The sequence below is a fragment of the Adiantum capillus-veneris genome, chromosome 27, assembly GCF_014529385.1.
Source record: "Adiantum capillus-veneris isolate H3 chromosome 27, ASM1452938v2, whole genome shotgun sequence".
NCBI lineage: Eukaryota > Viridiplantae > Streptophyta > Polypodiopsida > Polypodiales > Pteridaceae > Adiantum > Adiantum capillus-veneris.
Window position 1 is genome coordinate 42071558 of NC_140957.1, and position 26839 is coordinate 42098396.

The following is a 26839-nucleotide window of genomic DNA, read 5'->3' on the forward strand; positions in this document are numbered from 1 at the left end:
CCTCTTCCCCTTGTTTGAACAATTTTTCCCTTCCTTCTTCAAAGGTAGTGTCGCTTGAGACCTCATGTACCACCACATTAGTTTCTCCTTTTGTGTCTCCTTGGGTGGTTTCTAGTGAAGATTTACATTCCAGTACAATTGCTTTTATGTATTTGTAGCTATTCTATTTTCTAAAATCCAACCAAGTGGATCATGGCACGCCTATAGTTCTATAGATATTTGTTTCTGTACTCTTCGCGCCATGATCCACTTGTATGGCTTTTACTCCTCACATATATAAGCCAGTTTTGCCTAGTTTTGCATTTAATCCATAGTAATCATCTTATTTTATTGACTACCTGATTAGTTGGTAACAATTGTGGGATACCTAATTATAGTTTGTTCAAATCTTATATGATCATTTGGTGCTCTTCTTTTTGTATATACTCATTGAAACTTATATTTGTGATTATGAAATAAATGGCAGGTTTAAGATCACATAGGAGGAAGAGGCAAAAATTGACCCCGAGCGCATTGGTGGCCAAGAAAACTTGCCAAGAAGACTGCCAGAGCTGTTAAAAACATCAATGAAGAGGAATGTAGACTTCACAGAACCCATTGATAGAACTGCTGCAGAGCCTGCCAGTAGTTTGGAGGAGCCAGCTGTTGGTTTTGAGGAGCCTGATACTGACCCATCTGTAGAATTGGAGTCCCCTTCTACTCCAAAATTTATTGTACCCAACTCACTTAAGAGAGAAGTGGATTTTTGAACACCTACTTTGCAAAGTGCCCAATGTATTGCAACAATCCAAAAGAAAAAAGATAGAGTTATTTATACAGACCCTACAGTGATTGATGAAAGGCTTTTAGATTTTGCAGGTACTTCTAGGGCTGGTGATAATTTTGATTTGGTCTCCTGCATGTTTAATGCTCCATTTAATCTTGATGTGTTCATAGCTGAACAGAGTGAACACTTGAAGCTGGAATGAGAGAAGTTTGATCTTCACACTCAAGAGGGAAGGCTTATTGTTGGTGAAATGGTGGTAGTCCATTTAAAGGACTGTGATCCTAAAAGACAATCTTACAAGAAGTATAATCAGCTGCCTCTTATGTACAGGCCCCATTGGTGCAGCTTACATGATCGGGCGTGCAAGCTGATTCAAGAGTCCTTTGGATTTCTAATATTTTGAAATGGGTTATTGACAACTGTTATGAAAGATCCTAAGGAGGTCATGGAGGAACAACATTTACCAGCATATGAAAAAGAGGAAAAGAATGAGGAATATATTGAAGTAACAGAGATAGAGGAGTCCATTGATCTTGAAGAAGAAGCAAAAGAGGTGAAACAAAGCAATCTTCTCTGTGAAAACCTCAGATATCCAGCTCCCTCTAGATGTGTCAGGTTTCAATGAGCAGCAAGCCACCTTAATGCTACCAGGAGTGCCAGAATTTAAATTTGGAGAAAGGTCCTATATTTTCCTCCATGATATACAAAGTATTTTTTGTTTGAGCGAGGACTTTGCACTTGCCACTATTTCCAAGTATCAAGAGGAGAGGAATGGATTTGTTTCAGATGACAGTAGTGATGACGAGGCAATGGAGATCTCCAGTAACCCACAGGACTGTCTTAAACTTTGCTTTGAAAAGGCAGAAAAGTATAAAGAAACACTTCCTGATGAAGCCACATTTCAAGCTATTCGAAATAATCTTAAGCCATCAACTAGTAAACAGGATATGGAGGATTGGTTTAAGCGCCAAATCAGTTAACCTATGGAAGGATGAGCTTTTTTTTGCAAGATGAGAGTTTCATCGTATAAATTCCTACCCCCCCCCCCCCCCCCCCCCCCAATCTCTGTCTATCTCTCTCTCTCTCTCACATACACAAACACTTCTTTTGTTTACAGTCATGGATTGCTGAAAAGGATGACTTTCTTCGTCGTCGAAGAAGACAGTTCCGTGGTAGGGATGCAGCTCTAGGACAATATCTTCCTAGTTTATGCGAGGCACCCATCCTAATCTTCCACAACGGAATGTCACAAGAGGAGAATACTGCAACCTATGCTTTCAAGACATTATCTCGCTTCTTAGGTGGTCCAATGCTGCCACAAAATGCTGACAAAGTGATCCTCGTCGACAAGGTCTTTGGGAGAGAATGTTTTGGTTACTCGCTAGGATATACTCGGGGCCGTGTAGCATATTAATACACATACACAGCAATGGCATTACCTTTAGGAAAAGAAGACCCTACTGAACTCTTAGAGTATGGCAAACATTTAATGATCAGATACAAGGGTGAGGTTCCAAATGATATTTGCAAATCATCAAAATGTTGAAATAGTTGTGGTACATATTGAATTTAATTCTACAGGAATTTGGGGTACATCGATCGTCTAAACTCTAACTCTCTTGTTCCACCGATGATTGGCATATTGCATTGTCTCTCTCCACCTAGTTTGACTTTCAAGAGCACTTGAGTTTTTGAATGCGTCTACTCGCTTTCTTTTCTGAATTTGCAAATGTTTGATTGCCTGTACGGTTGTTGAAGAGGCCAATACTTGCTTTTGTTGCATGCGATGAATGATTCTTCGATAAAACCACTGAAATAACTCCTTTAGACTGTTTGCCTTATTTCGAGAGTCTCCATGTTGTGTGTGTCTGAAGTAGGCATTTCTAGCCATGTAATGAGACTTCTCCAGGCCCTAGGTGTTCCATATACCTGGATTCCCATACTTTTGGATGAAGTATGGCAAATGATTAAAAATAATGTGCTGCAAAAGAAGAAATTTATTTAGAAATTTAAACACACACTTAGTACTAAGACTATATGAGGCGCTTTGAATTTACCATGTAATGAGTGATTTGAGTGTCAGTCCATGCTGTCTTGAAGGATTTTTTCAGTAGATGAAGGTTCTATTTAAACTTGCTGAGATTATCCTGTGACCAATCATCATTCTCACACATTTGAAATAATATGTCAATGGAACGCCACACATCACCCTTTGCATTGCGAGTTGTTGGCTCTTGGTCTTTCACTGCTAAATGAAGTTTTTTCCAGTGCATATACTCAACTTTGCTAATGTAGGTAGAGTGATATACTCTCCCTCGCTTTGTTATCTTCACATCTTTCATACCTTCAGGTTTAGATAGAAAACGGTGTGCCTTGACCCCACCTATGGATGGTTTGCAGGGTACATCTTTCTCATTGGTTGACCTTTTTTCGTCCCGCTGTATTTTCACATTGCCCCCATGTAGACCAATATCTGACAAAACTAGTTCCAAAGCCTCTAGAGCGACTTGTTGTTCAAATGACTTTTTGATTTTCCAAGCAAACCCAATGTACAGATATACCAACTTCTCTACAATTTGGCAGAGAGCATGCATTGTACAAATATGACATTAACAAGTGGTAATATATTCAAAACTGGTCGAAAATTAGAGTCTTGATTGTGACGAGTAGGAGCCTTTCGCCACCACTTTGAAACCCCAAACCATACTTGTCAAAAACAATTGTCAACATTCTGTGTCAAAAGTATCATATAGCAAAAGAATTTTTTTTGCGTAGAAGGTCTTTTAAAATACCCAAAATAACATGTTCGAGCATTAAAAAACAACAAACTACCCAAACAATTAGGTACACACAAACACAAAAAATCTTCCTAAACAATCATGTACACACAAAAACCACAGCAAGACTTATAAGAGAGTGAATCCACTGCACTTATTATTGTGTGTAGAAGAGACTCCTTTTATAGGCCAAAAGAGATGCCATGAGAGACAACCGTGTGTGGTTGCTCTTGTTTAGAGAAATCCAAGTAGAACTCTCCCATGTGTCCATGTGTAGTTGTCCTGAAGTAGACAAGTCCACCTGAAACTTGGCCACCTTCCATTGGCCATTGAATTCAGCTATCAGTCATAGACTTTAACCATTGACCAACCGACCATTGACAACCCGACACCGACCAACCGACCAATCGGCCGGCCATTTCTATGTCACTTTTCGGCCGTTGTCCGCTCACAATATTCCGATGAAAAGGATCATTCCAACGAGGACCCAAAGCTAGGATAGTGAATTTTCTCACTATTGGTTTCTCCTCTTACGGGGGCCTTACAAATGTGCATTTTTTTGAATGAAAATTACAAGGGGTGAATCAAGCTTCATACTTAACAGCCCTTACCTTCAAGACTGATGACACTTACTACATGGTTGTCAGCTCATGGTGGGGGTAAGGGTGGAATGATGGTCTGTGGTGGCGGTGGATGTGGTTGAAGAGGTGGTTGTAAGATTTGGAAAGGTGGTACTTGTTGTGGTCACCTAGGTGGTGATGGTCTTCTAACATTTCTATTCCAAATAGGAAAACAATCTTCTGCTCGTAGAATATATTTCTATCTATATACACATTTACATGTATATGTTGTAAGAAACCAAAAGGAAAGAATTCATGCATGTAACTATCCATATTGGGTATAGGGTAGGGGCCTCACCTACTAGAGTTGCATACTTTTGGTGTTGATAATGCGGTACATCCACCACAGGCCTCGACCACTTGCTAAAATCCACACAATCCTCCATACTAGGATCAAAACAGACTGGGCGAGAAGAGTCTACTTCAATTAGGTTTCCGCTTTGCATGCAAGGGTGATGATTAGGTGGTCAGATTTCATTTGAACTCTCTAGGCCTAGAGAGAGCGTAGGTCCACTTACTTCCACCAAATGTTTTGGGCTTTGTGGCTTGAACTTTGAGGTTGATACAGTGTCGGGGGATATGTGTTCGAAACGTGAGCCGGGTAGGCGCAGGGCCTCTGCTATGAGAGGTGTGAAAGAGAGAGAACGAGAACAACAGATGCAAATGGCTCTGGCAATCACCGTAATATTAAATTAATCAATTCAAGCTTTTAGTACAATGTAATCGATAGCCAAGGCGGACTGTTAACAGCACCAACACTTGGCTTAACTGGTAAATAGGAGTTTAAGCTTCCTTTATAGATTAATCAGGCCATTAACAACACCGAGGTTTAATAAGACGATTAATTAATCTTCAGACCGATGACGGTGAAGGAAAATTTTTCCTGCCGCTTTACCTGCTTCAACTTCCCTTGGATTCTGCAAACTATAATTCTGCTCAGTTCCTCTATTCTGCTCACTGCCTCAATCATCATGTTTTAGTTATTATCAATTATTCTGTAGCTTCCTGCTCTTTGTGCTTTGCACTAGCTTAATTGCCGCTCACAAGTTTGGCCTGCCTTGTGCTTTCCTCTTGCTTCTTTAGGTCAATTCCCTTGCTTATGCACGAGAGAGAGAGAGACTTTAGCACCTTGCTTAGTTTCGAAATCGAGAGAGAGAGAAAGTCGTTTTTCCTCTTCTCCGACTCCTTCCACCGACTTCTCAAGCTGTACCCTTCTTCCTTGTTCAAGCAACTCCTCTTGTTGAGTATCTCCTCCTCCCTTTGCTTCAATCTAAGAGCGAGAGAATAAGCACCTTCCTTCCTTCGCTAACCGAGGACAAGAGAGAGAGAGTAAGCGGGAGATCCCTTGAAACCTTGCTTCCTCCTCCCGTAATACCTTGCTCGCTCTTCTCTTCACGCTTCAAGCCCTTTCATTAGGAAATTTTGGAGGTCATTTGGAGGGCCTTCTAAGAAAAATAGAATTTTGAATTTCTCTCTCTATTAAATAGGTGTGGTAAAAGCAAATGTAAAGTTGGAATAACCATTCGAAAAGTGTACTTACAAGTAGATTCTTGCCACAGTGTCATAACGGTCGTGATGATTGAAGAATAAATTGTTTTCAGTTGCATTTAGTGAACGTCCTAGAATTGGAGGGAGTTTCCTGTACATGGAATGTATGAGTAAAGGAAATATCCTTCCAAACCTGCTCTCTCCTTACTCTTGCACTGTTTGTGCGCTGACCTTAAAGAAAAGAATCCAAGCATTGAGGTGAGCATTGTAAACTTTCTAATTAATATAAATTAATCTAAGTGTTTGTTTATGTTAGTTATGCTTTCTTTGTAGAGATTCCATCTATCCAGACAAACAAAACATAGACCCGAAGGCCAATGTAGGAAAGCGCTTAAAGCCATTGATAACTAGTGGTCTTGCAAAGGATATCATGCATGACAAAAAGTTTAAGGTTTTGCAATGAGATGTCGTTGACAGATTCATTTAAAAGAATGCAGTGCCTTCCAAGCATATAAAGGGTACATTGGACTCCCTTGGAGTTAGTAAAAGAGGTTACTCAGCTATTCAATAGTCTATCTCTTCCATGTTTGTGAAGATAGAAGGGAATAAAATCTAAGCTTTTACCAACAGCTGCAAGTGTTTGGAAGGAAAGAGTACAGCTCAATAATGAACAGACAGACTTCATTGGATGTCCATTTCATATTCAAGATATTTATAGCTGACAGGGAACTACTGTCACTTATGATGAGTACAACAATATCTTCATGGACCTCACTTTGCTGCAAACTAGAATGGTAGAGTTCTACAATATCACATTCAAAGAGACAGATGGCGTTCTACATTTTGTTTTGAAGCTAGATGAGTGTGAGATTCTTAAAGAGAAGAAGCTAGAGCGAGTTACAATCACATTAATGAATAGGGCCCTTTCCAAATGTCCCACTGATTACCCTTCATACTTCAGTGTTCAATCATAAACAAACATATGGTGGCTTGGTACATTTCAGGTAATCCAATTATCTCCAATTTTGTAGCTCTAGCAAGCTCTCTATTGTACCTAAATTTTAGATTTAATTTTTGTATCTCATAAGGATTGATCTTGAAGGTAAAGAAAGAAGACCATGACATTTTATTTTGGGTGTTCCATCAAACCCCTATTCCAGATATCATTGATAGGCAAATGAATCGAGGAGAGGTATTGGCTGTAGATGGGAGAGGAGACTTTCAAGTTCAATGGCATCTTGCAGGTGACCTCAAAACACTGAAGTGTATGTATAATTGTGGAATGGGTGCCATGGGAAAATCTCCATGCTTGTATTGCATGGAACCTGCAAAAGTTCCTAACAAAGAGATATGTATGGATATTTAATTCTTAAAGTGCTCTTCATGAGCTACGTCGATCACCTTATGTTCGGGCGGATAGTTTGTAAACACTTTGAGCATTCAAAAAATCTATAAATAAGTATGTGCAAGAGGAAAATGTTGACTCTTGCATGGGGGAGATTACACAGTGTTTGTGTTCTTCTTCTCTCTTCTCTCCCTTCTCTTCTCCCATCCTGCTTGTGTAGCATTTTTCTCTAGGAAGTGCACTTGAACATTCTCTTCCCACCTCCCTCTTGCTCCGTCACTCTCTTATCAATCTTGTTGTGGTTTTTGTGTGTACATGATTGCTCAGGTATATCTGTTGTTTTTTTGTGTACATGATCGTTCAGGTATGTTGACTTGTTGTTATTTTTTTCTCGTGGCCTGTTTGGGTATTTTGGCACACCTTCTACACTCTCGATTGTAGCAAGGAACCTACAAGAGAGCATTAATGTAGGTGCATGTGATCAATATCATCCTATCGGACACCTTACTACAACTTAAAATGGAAAAACCTTATAGCCCATAAGTAGGGAGTAGCAAAGAGGCTAAGAGCTATACGTTGTTCATCACATTCCTCTACAAAATATGACTTTGCATGTCGACATGAACGTAGCTCCTCCATTCTCATGGCATGCTTATGATCGCATACCTCAGAGTATAGGGGTGAGGTACACACACACACACACCCCATTTGAATCCCACTTCATTGAAGCCATCCTCAACACAACATATCAAGTATACACAATACACATACATTGAAGATTAAGCACATTCTATTAGACAATATTTAAAGCCCATAGGTTTATAACACTTCACCAAGGCACCTGGAACTATCCAAAAAAATATTATTTCACAAAATGTCAAAATTTGATTTAGCTCTTTTTCCAACATATACTTCTTGTTTCTCCCTCTCTCATTGTTTCTCTCTCTACCCACTAGGTCAATACCGAGAGAAGCAGTGGTATATCCATCTATATTTATCATATAATGACAAACCGCTTCCCCTTTACATATGTCTCCATTTGCGCTCTCCGGCATGTCTCGACAATGTGTTTTCTAAGGAGCTTTCACTGTTTTTGAGGAGCTCTCGCTCTTCAAAAAGCTACAATCTCGGCTCTTGAGGGGACGATCAAGAGCCCTTTACTCTCTGAAATCTGCACGCACACACACAGAAAAAGAAGAAAAAGAAGAGAATTTTAACGTCGTGGGAAACTATCCCAAAAGACCTTAAAGATCTATCGGACGAGTAGAGTTGAATTCAAGACCTTTTATTCAAGGGAGAAATGGCATAACCAATCTACCACACTTGGGTGATAGAATGGTCATACCGTTTCCCTCTTCTTATTAGCGCACACAGAAACACACAAGAAGGAGAGAATTTTAACATCGTAGGAGATCAGAGAAAGAGGAGAGAGAGAGAGAGATTGAGTACCTCCTATCATTGCCATATTGTGATGGGATCAGAGTTGGATCTCTCATATACACACACAGAGACTACTACAAGTCAACACACATTGTTGAGGTGGAACACAAGGCTAGCAAATGGTTTAGTGGTGTGTCAATGGGGGGTCGATCTCTGGGGTCAGGAGACAGGCCTTGGGACTAAGTGACACATATATTTAATGCGGGAGGGGTAATGGGATCGACGGTCGAAGCTGGGGGGCGGGATCTCGAGGCGCACTTAACCTGGCCAGCAGAAAAAAATGAGGCGCACCATCAAAAAAGCAAGGCATATTAAACCTGGCAGCGGGAAAAACGAGGCGTGACAAGGGACGAGGAGATTTAAACCCGTGACCTCCTTGTCCGAGTTTAGGGTCACATAGGCTAACCACCTCACCCGCGCATGCATTGTGTATCCACAATTGTTTTTACAACATTATATTGTAAGTTAACATGCATTGTTCAGGTTGTTCAGGTTTAGTGCATGTCGAGGTTTAGTTTTTTATTTGATATTTATGATTACAATCTTTTCAGCTTTCGCGCGTAAACTTCTCTGCCTTTGATCCCATTGCCTCCGCCTTTTAAATATAGGTGTTACTTAGTGCTGAGGGCACACAACACGTGTGTACAGGCTTGTAGCACGAGGGGAGGTATCAGCGCCAAACGTGCTAGCTAGCAGTGGCAAGACCTTATTAATTGATTGTGGAGCACTAATTATATATGGTTAGCTTGGCTTAACCACCCATGCACAGAGACGGTGCACGCGAAGAGGTGGGCGAGGCGCCTTGAGGTGGATAAGGGGGAGGAAGAAGGCTATGGCGACCAGGTGGCTGGGGCGCTGGGCCTGGAGGGTGGTGCAAAACATGAACAGGTTTGTGAGGTGTGCGCCCACTACGAATGCAGCGCGGGCATAGATGGACTGGCCGACCTGACTGTCCTGCAGCGCCTCCAGTTGGTCGACGGCCTGCTAGCGGGAGAACTGGTAATACTTGTTCGCCGTGGCGGCGTTGCTGGAAGCATCGAACAAGGAGTAGCTGCCCCAGCCACGGTGGTGAGTGCAGCCTAGGAATCGTTGCCAGTAGCCACGGTGGTGAGCGCACTGTGGCTGCCCGAGTCACACTGGTGAGCATAGCCTATAAGGAATCACTGCCAGCTATGTTGCTCACCACCTTTATCAGCACCCTATTGGACTGAAATAATAAATTATGGGCTACAATTTCAAAACTGCGGAAACATGGCCGCAACATTAACTAGAGTGCTTCGTTAGCCGCAGAGTCCAAGGGTAAGAGAAAAAAAGAACCTCTAGAAGACAAAAACTTGGGGGGGGGGGGGGGGGGGAAGAGAGAGATGTATATTTTTTATTATCGTCCTAAATGGACAAGTATGACCTGTAGGACCAAAGGTACATGTGAGATGTACCTTCATAGTATAGTGAATTTTGGGCACACACACCCTATCAAAGTTATCAAAGTTTGCATACTCGAGAGCTTTTGCCAACATGATCATTCTGTTTGCTCTAAAGTTGAAGGTTACAACTGCATCACCATCAACAATTGGACCAACAGATTTGCCATTTTTGTCCACAATCACAAATGGAGGACAGTATTGGTCATTGAATTTTGGATTATCTGCCTTCAATTGCATAAGAGCTTCTATATCACTCTTGAACTTGTGAGGAGATTCTCCCAGAACTTGTGCATCCAAGCCTCTTTTTACCACATTCCAGTCATTCTATTTAACAAAGTCCCAACAAAACTAACTCTTCAACACTGCATTGTAGACCCAAATCAAAGTGAAACAATCAACAGCGACAATTCCTATTGATCTTGTCTTGGCTCTTAAGGTGTTTGCATGGATGCATGAAGACCCATATTGAAATCTTGGCACGCTCTTTCAAACCAAAAGGCAGCTGTCGGTATTTGGTAATCACAAGGTACCTCATAGCGATCCATAGTTACATGCATACGCCCCCCTCCAGATGCCAGTGAGGCATCCACTCCTTGTTGCCGTAACTCTTCTAATCTTTCTCGAGCAAAATATTGGAAACTATATATGCCATTTCAATACTTCTCAAGTGAAAAAATTTATGAAAGGATGAGAGAGAGAGAGAGAGAGAGAGAGAGAGAGAGAGAGAGAGAGAGGCTACAGATTGTCGTGGTTCAGAGGTGTACCTCGAAAGAATGAGATACCGATCGTAGTGCTTCAGAGGGGTACCTTGCAGAAAACCACGAGGAGGTTTAGAGCTTTGTCAAGCTCAATGTTCGTAATCATACAAGATGTCAATGTTATTAGCTGTTTGTTGTTCCATTTTTATGTTTTGAAAAAAAACAAAACATGCAAGTTTCCTTACACGGGGGAGTTTGCACAGTCCTCCCCAATTTTTATAATACGAGGAAACGTGCCATTCCCACGGTAGCGTGCAATTCTCAGTGCGTTCACTAACTGCGTTCGCAGTGTCAAAAATGTCAAAAATCACAGAATGATAATGCTTACTCGCCGCCGATTGAATGTCTATCGTCGATGCACCTTGCATCAACGATGATGGGCATCTCCTGCTCTTAACCCGCTGCAAGAGACGACAATGGAGAATGAAGGAGATAGGCTTGTGACTATTTGGGTGGAGGAACTTTAGGAAGAAGCAGGAATTTTTATATTTCAGCTTCTGTCAATTCACAACCCATCAAAATTCACTCATCGCTCCATACGTCCAAATCTGGTGGAAGCAAGAAGGATGGTGCTCAACTGTGAAAGGCACATTAACAGTGGGTGATCAATATCAACTGGTGTAAAGAGTTCAAACCAGATTATTTTTTCCATCTATACTATATGTACTCTTGTTCTGCTTAGTTCCAAACTCAAGTTTGGAAAGTTGACAACACCATAGAACAAATCAATCTCGTCGATCCTTCATGTGCATAACGTGCTAATACCATAGTCCATGTTGTCAAGTAGTGTTTTGGACTCATCAAGCTTGCCACATTGCCAAGCACAAATTGTTTCTGTAAGCCCCACAATAGCCCCTATTTGCTTAAGTGATTGCTTTTGGAGAGGTGCCCTCACTTTGCATCTGTGGAAACAACAAAGGGCTCCATGGTATTCCGGATAGAAATCTCCTCAAGCACTCTTTGGTGCTTTCCCAAGAACAACACATTTCACATATGTGATGATTGCTCCTACGTAGTGCCACATGCTTTCAAGATGCAAGCATATGTGATTACATCAGAAGAAATGTCCTCGCTTTGCATCTTGAAAATAGGCAGCCAGCCAGAGCTCCCTGGTCCTGTCACTGCTGGGCAATGAGATGCACTTTAAGACACGACATTTCGGACATCAAGGCAGTGTTACATGCCTTCACGACGAAAGCATAGGTGATTGCATTTGGAGAGCTGCCCTCACTTTGCATCTGTTGGAAACAACCCAAGGCTCTGTGGTGTCCCACGGATCGAGAAAGACCTCGTGAGAAGTGTTCAGAGTGGCGTCACGTGTGGGTGTTGGAGTGTGCATCTAGCCACCCTTCTCCCCATCAATGCGAATGTTCTTTGTGACACATAAGCTTTTCCTTGTGGACTAATTGATCTTTGCTCAAGTTCTAGCCAACTTCTCACTATGGTGACAATGCAAAACCTTTTTGGAATCAGCTGACAGATTTTGTGGAACCAATGCGCATGAGGGGAATATAATTTCAAGATCTTGTTCGTTGCGTAAAGGGCCACTGTGCCCATGCCAAAATGGCCGAACCCCATCTCACTAACCTTAACTTAATATTCATTTTATCTAGATACACACAATCAAAGAATAAGGGTCTGGTGTGTTGCTACACAGCTCCATCCACTACTGTGTGCTCTCCTCTCTCACTCCTCTCCATGACGAGCAAGCATTGCATTCTCGTCACTTGATTTGTCTGCTTTGTGGATGCTTGGTATCCCCAACAACAAATTTATTGAGCATTTCCACTTGCATTAACCCAGCAGTCATATCCTGTCTTATTCCAAGCTGCATTTTTTATTCTCATGCATTCAATATGTTCTACCTCCTGTTGCATCCCAACAGCTGCATAAATATTAATCATTAAGACATATGTTGCCCCATAATGTCGGTCTAGTTGGACTACACGCTCAAAAGAAAATTTTCCAAGCTTGATATTTCCCCATTGTTGGCAAGCACCTAGAAGGGAGACCCAAACTGGACGATGATCAGACGACGGCATCATCGTAATTACTCTCATTGCTTTGTCAAAGAGCCTCGTACATCCAAAAAGATCAACCATGCAAGTATAGTGTTCTTTGTTTGGTGCAATGTCATGTTTTTTCCTCATGTTATCAAAATGCATCTGACCCTCATCAACTAAACCTGAGTGCCTACATGCATAGAGCACATTGACATAAGTGATTGCATCGGGGGAAATGCCATCTTGCTGCATGCATTGAGAACAGTCCAGAGCTTCGTTGGCCTGCCCTTGCTGGGCATATCCTCCTATAGGTGCAGTCCAAGAAACTACATTTGGGGAGAAACCCTCCCTTCGCATTTGCCGAAAACACCCCTTAGCTTCCTGGACCTGCCCCTGTCGGGCATATCCTGTAATCAGTGCATTCCAAGAGACTTCATTCCGGACAGAAATCTGGTCAAGAACTTGTTGTGCTTTCAAAAGTACACCACACTTGGCATACATGTCAACCAAAGCATTGCCAAGCACGACATCTTTTTGTAACAGCCCTTGCCTAACAATCTCATCATGACTTTGCTTGCCCATGATAGCGTTTTGCATAATGCCACATGCCTTCAAAACACAAGCACAGGTGACCGCATCCCGAGAGAAGCCCTCACTTTGCATCCGACGAAAACAGCCAAGCACTTCCTGGCCCTGATCTTGTTGGGCATATCCTGCAATCAATGCATTCCAAGAGACTGCATCCCGGACATAAATCTCGTCAAGAACTTGTTGTGCTTTGGAAAGTACACTACACTTGGCATACATGTCAACCAAAGCATTACCAAGCATGACAGTTTAGTGCAACAACCCCTGACTAACAAGTTCATCATGAATTTGTTTTCCTGTGTCGACGTCTTTCAAAGTGCCACATACCTTCAAAATGCAAGCATAGGTGACTGCATCTGGAGAGAAGCCCTCCCTTCGCATCCGTTGGAAACATCCCAATGCTTCTTGGCCCTACCCCTGTTGGGCATAACCTGCAATCAATGCATTCCAAGAGACTGCATCTCAATCAACAAGCTCATCAAGAACTTGTTGAGCTTTGAAAAGTACACCACACTTGGCATACATGTCAACCAAAGCATTGCCAAGAATGACAGTTCTTTTCAACATCCCCTGATTGACAATCTCATTGTGGATTTGTTTGCCCATATTAATGCCTCGCATAATGCCACATGCCTTCAAAATGCAAGCATAGGTGGCTGCATCTGGAGAGAAACCCTCACTTCGCATACAATGAAAAAAACTCAAAGCTTCCTTGACCTGGCCTTGTTGGGCATATCCTACAATTAATGTAGTCCAAGAGATGACATCTCGGTTGGGAAGCTCGTCCATAACTTGTTGTGCTTTCCAAAGTACACCACAATTAGCATACATGTATACCGACGCATTGCCAAGCACGACATTCTTCTCCAACAACCTCTGACTAACAATCTCGTCATGAATTTGTTTGCCCAGATCAACGTCTTGAATAATATCGCATGCCTTCAAGGCACAAGCATAGTTGACCGCATCCAGAGAGAGACCCTCGCTTCGCAAGTGATGAAAACAGCCCAGAGCTTCGTGACCCTACCCATGTCGGGCATATCCTGCAATAAGTGCAGTCCAACCGACGACATCTCGGACTGGAAGGTCATCAAAAACTTGTTGTGCCCAGACAAGTGCACCGCCCTTAACATACATACTAACCAACAAGCTCTGTAAGCATGTGTCCTTCTCAAGTAACCCACTAGCGCAAATCTTCGCATGTACCTTATTGCCCTGGCATAAATCCTTCTTCTTAGCACATGCTTTTAATGAGGTCATCCAAGGTAGTCTCATTATTTTCGAGTGTGTGTCATTGTCTTCCTCTCCATATTTCACTTATGTGATTTTGTGAGGGGATTGAGAGATTCTTAGTGAACGCGAAATCAGTGTGACTATGGGAACCTCCGAACTAAGATCGAATTGCTGCTGAGAGTTGGCAGTTGGTAGCTTTTGACGGCGTAGTTTCTTTTAGAGGTTTTCGGCGCGGGTTTTTTTTTTAAGAGGAGCTACGTGGGCTAAGGACAGGCCAAGGATTTGGAATTGCCCACTACGCTAACAAAGTAACAAGGTCGTCTACAATAGACGGAGGCATTGCCTTTGATTGATTAAAATTCTTGTGTGTATATGTACCTATGAATAATAGAAGTATGTCTTTATAAAAGAAAAGAGGAAGGAGAGAAAGCACAATCCAAATACTAACAGCAACCTAATAGTTCACCTTGTATAAAAAATAGTAGACCTGCCAAGGAAAAATTACCACCCCGTTCTATTATTAACAAGGTGAGATCCCATTGTGGCCTTGAGTATCACGAATAGAATTGATGAGGGCTGCATTGTGAGAATGCAAAATATTTATATAGTTTGCTGCCTTTCATCTCATTGGAACAAGGTCATTGCCTCATTCAAATTCATCATGCTAGCACAACAAGTGGTATTTACATGATGATTGTCGAGAAAATTCAACACCTAGTTTCCATCACCCTAAGGCAAGCATTGTAAGAACTCCATAGTATAGAGGGAAAAAAGTAAGTACTCTATAGTGCTATATTGGGATTCAAGATGATGCTACTTGGGACACTTTTCTCTTCAATTGCTTCCATTACTATTTTAAACAATCTTACTTAATTTTCCTCAAGACAATAATTTGGTAGAATATCATCACAGTAGTCAATGAGAAAACATTTATCGGGAAGACAGAGACTCACTCACAAGAGGTACAAGTAGCAAGGAGAGAGGGAGAGAGAGGGAGGAAGGGGGGGGGGGGGGAGCGGGGGGAGCGGGGGAGGTGAGACTGGAGACAGTGGTAGAAAGAGCGAGATAAGATAAGTACATGATAATGACACAAATACCCCTCACAAGAGTGCACCATAGAGAAAAAGAAAAAATAACCACACACACACACACACACAGCTAGATAACCACAAGATAATGAGACAGAATTGAAGTTACAATCAATTAATGAAGGTAGAGAGAATCAGAGCCATCACCAAGAGTAAGGGTAGAATTCGACAAGAGATAATACTAACCATCAGAACAAGAGATAATAAGAGCGAGAGATAACAAGTGAGAGAGAGAGAGAGAGAGATAATACTAACCACCAGATAAAAAGTAAGAGCGAGAGATAACAAGTGGTACTCAAGAACTGACAAAGAGAATAGAGTGTCTCTAAGGGAAAGAAAAGAAGAGAGGCTTGAGAAGGTAGTGCATATACAAAGCCAAATTGAAGCAAACAAATGGAAAGCGAGGACACTGACGGCCAAGAAAACTTGTGGAAACTTAAAGCGGTTGCTAGGAAAAGCTTTCTGGGATAGTGAATTTATAAGTGCTCTAAGTCCACACACACCTTGATCTTGTTTGAATTCTTCTTCAGGAAAATAACCATTGGAGAGAGCCATTGTGTGTGTTCATTGGGATCAAGGATACCCGCAACCAACATCTTGTCAAATTATCTCTTTCTTGACTACTATTGCATACTTATGGTTGAGCTTGTACGTCCGGCCGTGCACAAGTTGGCATTCTCTAATTGTAGGGGTATGTCCGAGAGCCGGGTCAAGTCTTGTGAGGTACTTATAGGACCAAGCAAAAAACATCCTTCCAACTGGTAATGAATGAAAACATTCAAATCTTTCCTAGTAATGAATGAAACCATTCAAATCTAGTAACTAGGGATGATCCCAAAGCCATCTTCTAGCAAAATGGGGCTGGATCCTTCTTCCGTACCTAAGTTGATTTCTTTGATTAGATCTTGATAGTTGTCTGGGTTTCGTTTTTTAGCTACATTCTGGACAGCTTTAGTCAAGGCTTCCACATCATGAGTAGGAGTTTGATCGATGGGAAAGTCTTCTGTTTTCTCCTATAACCATCCTTGAGGAAGTTCATCCAAAGGCAAGTCATCTGTACTTTGCTTGGATTTGGTATGCCAACTCTGTTGGGGTGGGATTAGTCCTAGCCTTGCCCTTGGACTGAGGAGAATCAGCTTTTTCAGTTTCATGCTCTGAATTGTCCTCTTCTTGTTGCAGCTATAGGGGGGACTTCTTACCACACTTGTGATGAGTGATGGGCTCTCCTACGCCAAGAGACTCTACTTCTTCTTTGGCCTATGTGTTTCCTTCAATTCTTATGACGATTGCAAAATAGTGAGGGTCAGGTGACGCTTCTAACCATTCCAGGAGCTCCCTTTCTTCACTGGAAATCATGGACAAGACTACATCTTCTTGTGGGGTCTCCTCTGGCGCTTTAGTTTTTGCCATCTAGTCTTCATGTTGTGCAATGCTAAGGGAAGACCTTCTATTGGATGGGTCAGCTCCACTTTCCAGTTTGATATGGCTTATATGCCTTGTGCTTGATGTGGTGATTCACATGATATCATTACCCCAATCATGAAGTGCAAGAGTATCATTGTAGCCAAGGCCTACCAATCAACAAAGGGAAGCCTCCATGTACTTTTGGTAACTGGACCACCACAAAATCTAGCCAAAAAATGAAGTCTTCTACCACCATGATTAGTTGTTCCTGTTAAGTATGGAGCCTGATTTACCCCTTGTAATTTTCTGTGGTAAAAGCACATATTTGTAAGGCCCCCATTATGAGGAGAAGCCATCGTGCGTGAAGGAAAATCACTCACCGGAAATAAAAATCACTCGCAGGAATATTCCCTTCGCCGGAATATTATGGCCGGACGGCGGCCGGAAAGTGATCGGAAAATGACCGATCGGTTGGCTGGTGGCCGGTAGTCAATGGCCGGTGGCCGGTGGCCGAATTCAAAAGCTGATTTGTCTACACAAGGGCGGCCACACATGGGCGGATTGGAGGGTCCGATTTGAACTTATTCACACAAGGGCGGCTACACATGGCTTTCTCTCATAAGAGAGGCAGCCCTTTTGGCCTATAAAAGGAGGCCATTTCTACACACATTTCATAGTGTGAAGTTGATGCAACAAGGTGGGTGTGAGGTTGTGAGAGTGAAGCAAGGCGGGAGCTCCAAAAGGGTATAATCCCTTTGTAAACTACTTCTTGTTTTGAAGTACTAAAGCCATTGAGTGGCTGCTTTCCCGTGGACGTAGCCCACATTGGGTGAACCACGTATATCATGTGTACTCTCTCTCTCTCTCTCTCTCTCTCTCTCTCTCTCTCTCTCTCTCTCTCTCTCTCTATATATATATATATATATATATATATATATATAAAATCTCGTGTATGTAAATCTGTCTCTCTATGATTAGGTAATCTACTCAATTATGTATTTAGCTACGTCTTATTTCCTAACATTTCCACCACCCCTACAAGTCGGACTTTGCATTGGTCGACCAAAGTGAGAGTAAAAGTGGTAGCCTTATAAGTGGGCACCAAGCCAAGTTGTTGCATGCTGAACTATGGCATGGGGTTAATACCTAAGCCACCATCCACAATGACACCTGTAAACTTTTGGCCATAAATGGACATTGTGAGGCGAGGACTCTTGTAGTCAGTGAGGGGTGTTGGCGGGTAGGAAATCATCTATAACTCTTCAGAGGAAACTATTGGCAAGTGCCCGCCACTATTTGGGCACGAGGGTTAGAGAGCCTAGATTGCCCTAAGAAGGTCACGCCTAAAGGTAGGGTCTATTTGGAGAAGTTTGTACAATCAAACGCTTTTGTAGGTGGTCTTCAAAATCTCCCCAATTGACAATGATGTAAACTTGTGTTGCTGTCTTTGTAGCAGAGCTTGGGGAGAGCTTGGGATTCCATGTCCTATCGGGCTTTGTTAGGAAATATGACGTAGCTAAGTAGATAATTCAGTAGATTACTTAATGGAGAGAGATAATTTTCACACACAAGAGATTATAGAGTAGAGAGAGAGAGAGAGAGTACACACGATATACGTAGTTCACCCAATGTGGGTTACATCCACAAGAAAGCAACCACTTAATGGCTTTAGTACTTCAAACAAGAAGTAGGTTACAAAGGGATTATACCCTTAATAGAGCTTCCGCCTTGCTTCACTCTCACCACCTCACACCCACCTTGTTGCATCAACTTCACACTATGAAATGTGTGTAGAAATGGCCTTTTTTTATAGGCCAAAAGGGCTGCCCTCTCTCATGAGAGGCAGCCATGTGTAGCCACCCTTGTGTAGATAAGTCCAAGTCGGACCCTCCACTCCGCCCATGTGTGGCTGTCCTTGAGAAGACAATTTCTCCTTTGAAATCGGCCATCGGCCATTGACTTTCGACCACCGGCCAACCGGCCGGTTGTATTCCGACCACTTTTCGGCCACCATCTAGGCATAATATTCTGATGAAAAGGATGTTAGAAGCTGGACACACCCTACGGAAACTGACTTCTCGACAGATTATCATTTTTTTGTAATTATTCATTTATTGAGAAAACTCGACATTTCACCTTGTAAATATTGGGGCTTACAGAAGTTTCCAGATTGTATCCCGGTTTTGATATTTAGATTGAGTAGATGGTTGATTTGGAACTTTAGGGTTTGAGAATTGTAAGGTATTTATACCACTTTTTGACCTTAATGGAAAAACCTTTTGTCATTTTTAAAAAGAAGTTTTGAAGTCTGTGAGTGAGGGTACTGTGTACGAGAGAGAGTGTGAGCTTCATCTTTACGCTACGTGTGCACCGGTGGTCGGAATCGAGTGCGGAGAAGTGCAACGTGTTGCCTCTGACGAGAGCTACGCGCTGATACCTACATTGCACGCGTACGGTCCGGTTTTTGCGAGCTCCTTCTACGAGCTTCATCTGGTGATTTGGTGAGCATACGTTGTCCGATTTTGCATTGCAGCATATCCACGCGTTCACATTGAGTAGAGCTACACATTAGGCACTTTAGATTTCGGAAACGAAGACCTGCAAATTTCGGCCAAACATCCTACGTGATTTTGCACCGTGTATTTTGGGTTGGGATTTTGGTTCATAGACCTTAGAGAGAGCGACCTATTGGTGTTAGTAGGGTCTCCTTCAAGTTCTGTGGTGTTTCGAGATTGTTTGATAGGTGTTCGGCTCTAGAAAGCATTGTAAGAAGTTTCCTCTTATGCACTCTTGAAGGCTGTGACTTAGACATTGGGTAGAGACCTCTGTAGGAATTAGTTAGGAGTCGATCGAGTGTAGGTTGACACCTTATACTTGCTTCCACGCGCCTGCGGGTCGAGCTTCGTCCTTAGCTAACAAATCTTGTTAGGTGAGTTCTCGCTGTGCTGACGTCCGTCGCGGCGTATCTGTCCAACATTGGCGCCACTGTCGGGGACGAAAACCTTAGGTAGGTGACCGAGACTAGTCCTTGAGGATAGGGATTTTTGGCTTGCCAAGTCTCGATTTACATTTAGATAGGACCAGAGGGTGGAGGACTCTCTAGGTCTTAGAGGGAGTCTAGGAAGCGTGTGTCTGGCCTAGATCCTTCGACTTAAGTAGATTTAGGTAGACTAAGATAGTTTTAGGTATTAGTTGAGTTCTTGAGTAGGAGTGGGAGTGGTAGAAGTGGTGAGAGGAGAGCTTGAGAGTCCGGAGAGGCCAGAAAGCAACCAAAACATCACTATCACCATTTCACATGATAAGTAGGAGTAGAGTAAGTAATACATCATGATTCAGGATCTAGAGCACTTCATGCATGTATACTTGCTTGGTAAATTCATCACAAGTTTGTAAAAGACGCAAAAGTGTGTTTGAAAGCCTAAGTGAAGTCCAAAAGTTACTGTGAGTGTTTCTGATAGAGCTGCAGAGCATCAGGAGCATTTCTGTCAGGAAAAAATTTAATTTCAAGCCAGGAGACATCCTATGCGTAGGATGTCTACGGGCTAATCTGGTGGGAATTTTGAAATTTTGAGTTGACCAATGTGTTCAGAAGGTGGGGTTTACCCTATTTTCAACTGGAAAGTGGAAATTTGACCATATCTTGAGAGGATAAGGCCAGATAGACTGAAATTGCCAGACATCCTACCCAAATTGTGCCAAAGCATTATTTTAAGACCAAAACCATATGATGGCCATATGAGCATGATTTGCGTGATATATTGAGTGACTGAGAGGGGTTTCACCTCATTTGGGTGAGAAAATTTGGGTTCAAAGCGGACTTTAGCACTTTTGACTGAAAAAGGCAAGAACAGCTAAAATTGGGGACTTTTGAAATCCAAACCAAAATCTAAGCATACCACTGGGTTGCTGACATCAAAGGGAAGCTGTGGGTCAAGTCTGGGGTCAAACACGCCAAAAAGACATCCTACACGTAGGATGTCTTCTGTGTGATTTTACACTTCAAACCTAATTTTGAGCATACCAAAGTGATCAGAAACTCAAGGGGAGCCTGTGTTTTGAATTTGAAGCCATTCTTATGAAAAAGACATCCTACGCGTAGAATGTCTAAAGCAAGAAATTAAAGCCAGATACTGAGAGTGGGCATAGCAAGGTGTTGTATAGCCTGAGGCAAGCCCCTTAGTCAATTTTGGTCCAAATTGGAGTTGATTAGACTGATCAAGATCAACAACAGGCTGTCGGAACAGATTTCTGATCCATTGACCAGCTTATAGATGTCCAAATCAAAAAGTAAAAACAGTTGTGGACTCAGCACATGAAGGGGTATCCATAGTGCAAAAATCCAAGCAAAACAAAGCAGGAGACATCCTACGCGCAGGATGTCTATTGGGCCCTACTGAAGATAAAATTTGATTGTGCTTAGACAGTGAGATTCCATTTAGCTTAAGGATTCCAGAATTTCTTTCAGAAGCGAATTTGGACCTTGTTTGTCCATTTGACAGAGTAAAAACTGAATTCATACTTTTTCACATAAATTGAGCAACATCCGAGGGAAGTACAGTTCCAGATTAGTAGACCTAATCCAGAACATCGGCAATGTATAAAATACAATAGTGGTTGAGATTAACTCTCCAGTTATACCAATCATTACTAAGATAACCTCTAGCAGATAAATGCTTTGATTCGATTGCCGAAATTAAACGCTTGTGTACATGTATATTCAGCAGCAAAGCAAGAAGTTGTGCGGAGACTGATTCTTTGCCAGGTGAGTGGTTGGATTTGTGGTAAATTGCATTGATAAGTTTGATGAATTTAAGATCAGGAAGATACATTTTTAGAGACCAGAAGGTGGCAAGTGACCAAGGTAGCTTAGTGTCCACCGAGGAGAGTGTAACTCAAGCAAGGCTAGATCCAGTAGCACCGATTATTGAGGAAGGTAGTGATATTGATACTTCGTCAGACAAATCTTTCTTCATGATGGGTAGTCAACAGCCAGGAGGTTTCACCTATGACTGACCAATTCCAGGAGGAAGCACCTCCCTAAATCCTTTGAATGATTCCAAGCTCACTGTGATCTTCTTAGAGGGAAAAAACTCGAGGGGATCCCTAGTTATTATAACAAGGGATATGTGAGAGAGAGACCTTATGCTCCCCAAGCTCAGGTAGCTTCTCCTCAAGTTCCACCCATGCCTAGGTATCAAGCAGGCAACCTACCAGGACCTGTAGGAGTAGAAAGACCACAACCGGTGTTGGGGCAACAACCACCCCTACCAGGATTACGACCAATCCCAACGGATATGCGGCAAACTCTGCCTATTATCCACCGGAAGAACCCTCGACACCAGAACCATGGAGCATGATAGGAAGTACAGGACCACCAACAGCTGCACATGCAGTAGGAGAAAGAAGATAGAGCTTAGATGAACGAACATTGTTGTTCATAGCCAACGGAGGCATGGGCGGATAGAGACATGCATACCAACAAAGGGGAGCTCAAGGAGCACCTCAACAACCCAAGGGACCCTGCCACAAGTGTGGTGGAGACCATTGGCTAAGAGACTATTCTCATGATGAAATCATTAGAGTCAACACATATTGCACCGAGTGTGGAGTTACTCATTTGATTCCCGATTGCCCTAAAAACCCGAGCAAAGGAGCAAAAACCACCTTGAACATGCTAGAAACAGTACCTTTCAGTGGAGGGTAGAAAAATGAAACAATCATACCTATTCAGGCGGTGACACGAGCCCAAGCTCAAAGAATGACGAACGAACCCATAATGGAAGAGCCAAAAACCGATGCCCAAAGTTCAGAAACAAAAAATCATAGAAGCACTTGGAAAGCTAGAAAGGCGCGTGTGAAAGCTAGGAAAGAACGAGAGCAAACAGCTCTATCCGAGGAGTTAAAACATACAAAGGATAGATTAGAGCGGTTAGAGGATCTAGCTAGCTTAAGCTCACACACCACGGAAACTATAGCACCCAAGGAAATAGCAGAGCCCAAAAGTGCAGGATCAGGAGGATCTGTACTGGCAGACAAGGTAAATGAGCAGTTGGATGCGCTTCTAAAAGCTTATGAAGCCAGACTCAAAAAGAACCAAACCCAGGAGCAAAGGTGGATGACTTATCCATATGCAGAAATAGAAAAACAAAGGTTGGAAATGTGTAAAAAGATGATTGAAACAGCTCAATCATTGATGGAAGACCCGCTGGGTAAACCTGCAAATTGGCATGAAGCACCAGCTCCAACCCCTATCCAACCAACTTTAGAGGAACAAGAAGAAACAAAGGAAAGACTCACTAATGCCTATGAGTCCAGAGGAGAACCTATCATAGTGCCAAATACAACAGATGAGGCAAGTGACGGGTTCCAGCCTAAAACATTGACAGAAATGGGTAAGGACTGTAACGGTCTAGACGATCTGTGGAAGCAAATCCGTGAGGCCAACGAGGCTAACAGGATGAGTAACCACATGAAGAGCACGAGAAAAGAGAAGAATGTGATCTTACTTCCTATTGAAGAATTTGAGACAAGGTCACAAATGAACTTTGAGATACATTCACAAGGGGGAGACCAGGGATCAATTAGTTCGAGGCACAGCCAACAAGACTCGCTGAAAACTTTACCCTCTTACCAAGGAGAGTATGAAGCCAAGTCTGAAGTGAGAGCAATCCCATCTCAAAGACTTTCTTCTAACAAAGTGATGGATTCACAAGGATTAATTGAGTTATTGTCCACCCCGGTGGCATGCACAATCACATTAGCCGAACTCCTAAGGTTACGACCAAACATGTGGACCATAGTAGGTAAATGCCTAGAAAAATTTGGAGTGAAAGACCCCACCTTGAGGCTACAAGAAGGGATCAGAGAGTTGGACAGGCCTCAACTAAACACTAGGCCAGTACCATTAAACAAGGTTGGAGAGTATTGCGAGGGAGAAGATGGAAACACCACGCTACCAGTAGAATTCCAAGGAGTAGTTTCCAAAGCTATTCTTGACAGTGGAGCGGGAGTTGCTATCGCTACCAAGGAAATCTGGAAAAATGGGAAAAACCAGCTTTAAGATCTACCAGAATGAAATCGTAATTGGCAGATGGGTTCATGGAGAAGCCTCCAGGACTTTTAGAAAAAGTGATTATCACCTCGTGTGGAATCGAGTATGAGCATACATTTGCAGTAGTCGATTTCGACAAAAAGAACAATTATGAGATCATCTTGGGAAGACCATTCATGCGACAATTGAAGATCGTCCAAGATTGGGGTTACGACCACATATACCTCAGACATGGCGAGACAACAACTAAAATACACCTGAAAGACCATAATTACAAAGATGTGAACCAAACACCTGTGGAAGAGATTGATTCAGCTATAGTAGCAGGATCGGAACTCCCAGCATGGTTAGGGCAACAAAAAGAGCTATGGATATGTGGAGCTTCACATTGTGGAAGCTTAAGAAGGGAGGAATGCGTCTTAGAAAGAGCGATTGAGGACAAGGAGTATATTTCGGAACCTTTCCCTGAAGATGCCTTGGAACCTCTAGAATGGGAACACATACTAGCAACATTGGATGTCTGTACCATTACAGATAGTCCAACAACAAAATTTTGCGATAAGGATGGCTATGATGTGCTATCATACTACATGGTAAGCATTATACCAAGAGAAGATGAGACGATAGAACCACCAGAACAAGAAGAGTTTTATAACTCCTCTGAACATCTGGAACAAAATGATGATGCAGATAATGAGTGTTCAGACACCTCAAGTGAGCGTGGAAGGGAAACCGAGAATATCAAGTTTGATGATTTTGCTAATCAGCACCCTTGACGCCAGGAACGCTATCGGAGGAAACGAGTAGGAAACAAAGGGAGAGAGAACCTGATGCCCATGATAAAAGGTAAAACTCACTATTTGATGCTTGTAAAAGCAGAGGATTGTGTAAAAGATAAAATATCAGGAAGATTCTCAAAAGATCGAAGGGAAAGAACGCAAGAGGAAATGAAACAGGTACGAAAAGCTAAAACAGAAACAAAATCTCAAAATTCAAAAAAAGAAACAACAAAAGACCAAGAGTGGACCAAACTGGAGCGTAAACAGAAATACCAAGAACTAAAACGGTCTTTATGTGAGATATGGACTACTGAAGAAGATAGTGATGGTAAAGGGGAGTCAGACATGAATGTACCATCACACTATCAAAAATTTACCATCCAGGACCTAAAAATCATCATGACACCACCAGTCAGGGAAAGAACCAACCAAGAATCTTACGATGGGCCAGAAAATGCAAAAAGGATAGACCTTGTGGAACCAGGTGAAAAGCCTCAGCCGGTCTATATAGCAAACGATTTAGAGCCTGAAGAAGAAGAACGGATAACACAACTTCTCAAGAAATATAAAGATGTGTTTGCATGGTCCTATAAAGACCTCAAAGGAGTTGATCCATTGATATGCCAACATACAATTAATTTGAAATCGGATGCAAAACCTAGCAAACAACGTCCTTATACATACAATGATACATTTGCTAAACGAATCAAAGAGAAGATTGATAAGCTAATGGAAGTTGAATTCATCTATGAAATTGAATATACAGCTCGGGTGTCACCCATTGTGGTAGTTCCCAAAAAGAACGGAAAACTACGAGTGTGTGTAAACCTCAAAAAGGTAAATGCAGCCACCATAAGGGATAATTATCCCTTGCCAATCACAGAACATATACTTGAGTGGGTGGCCGGAAAACGGGCTTATTCCTTTTTGGCCGGGTTTTCAGGATACAACCAACTGGCAATTGCAAAGGAGGATCAACACAAAACAGCATTTGCCACAGAATGGGAAATTTATGCGTATCGAGTTATGCCGTTTGGCTTAACTAATGCCCCAGATACCTTCCAAAGGTTAATGACGCATGCGTTCAAAGAATACCTGAGAATATTCTTAGAAATATACATGGATGATCTTTGTGTACACTCTCTTCTATGAGAAGAACATATTGACGATTTGCAAAAGGTATTTGAAAAATGCAGGACATATCGAATCTGTCTTAACCCGGAAAAGTGTATCTTTATGGTTAAGCAAGGCCGCATCTTAGGACACATTGTCTCAAGAAATGGCATAACCACTGACCTAGACAAAGTCAAAGTCATAGTAGACCTACCCAGGCCTACTAATGCTAAACAAGTGCAATCCTTCATAGGACATTGTGGATATTATCGAAGATTCATATACATGTATACAGTCATTGCACAACCTCTGTATCGTTTGCTAGTCAATTTCGATTGGACCGAAGAGTGTGAAACTTCATTCCAAAAGCTGAAGGAAAACCTTATATCAGCACATGTACTTAAAGCACCAGATTGGGAAAAGATATTCCATGTTCACATTGATGCTTCTGCATATGCAATCGGGAGTATTTTGGCTCAACCTGGAGACGGAATAATGGATTTTCCAGTTTGTTATGCAAGCCGACAGTTAAACAGTGTGGAAAAGAACTACACAACCACCAAACGAGAAGGATTAGGAATGATTTATGCTGTAAAGAAATTTTGGCATTATTTGCTCACAAACAAATTTGTGTTCTTCACAGATCATCAAGCTCTTTTGTATCTGGTAAATAAACCATGCAATACAGGGAGAATTGTACGCTGGTTTATTATATTGCTAGAGTTTGATTTCAAAGTGGTGGTCAAAAAGGGTAAAACCCATCTACGAGCGGATCATCTTTCAAGGATACACAACGGGGAATCTCCTGAAGGAGTAGATGATGACATACCAGATGCTTATCTTTTCAATATTGAAATGATACCCAAATGGTCTCAGGAAATTGTTAGCATTCTTTCCTTTGGAAGTAGGTTTGATAATACGAAATACATATCCAAACAACAAACAATTCGACAAACAAAAAA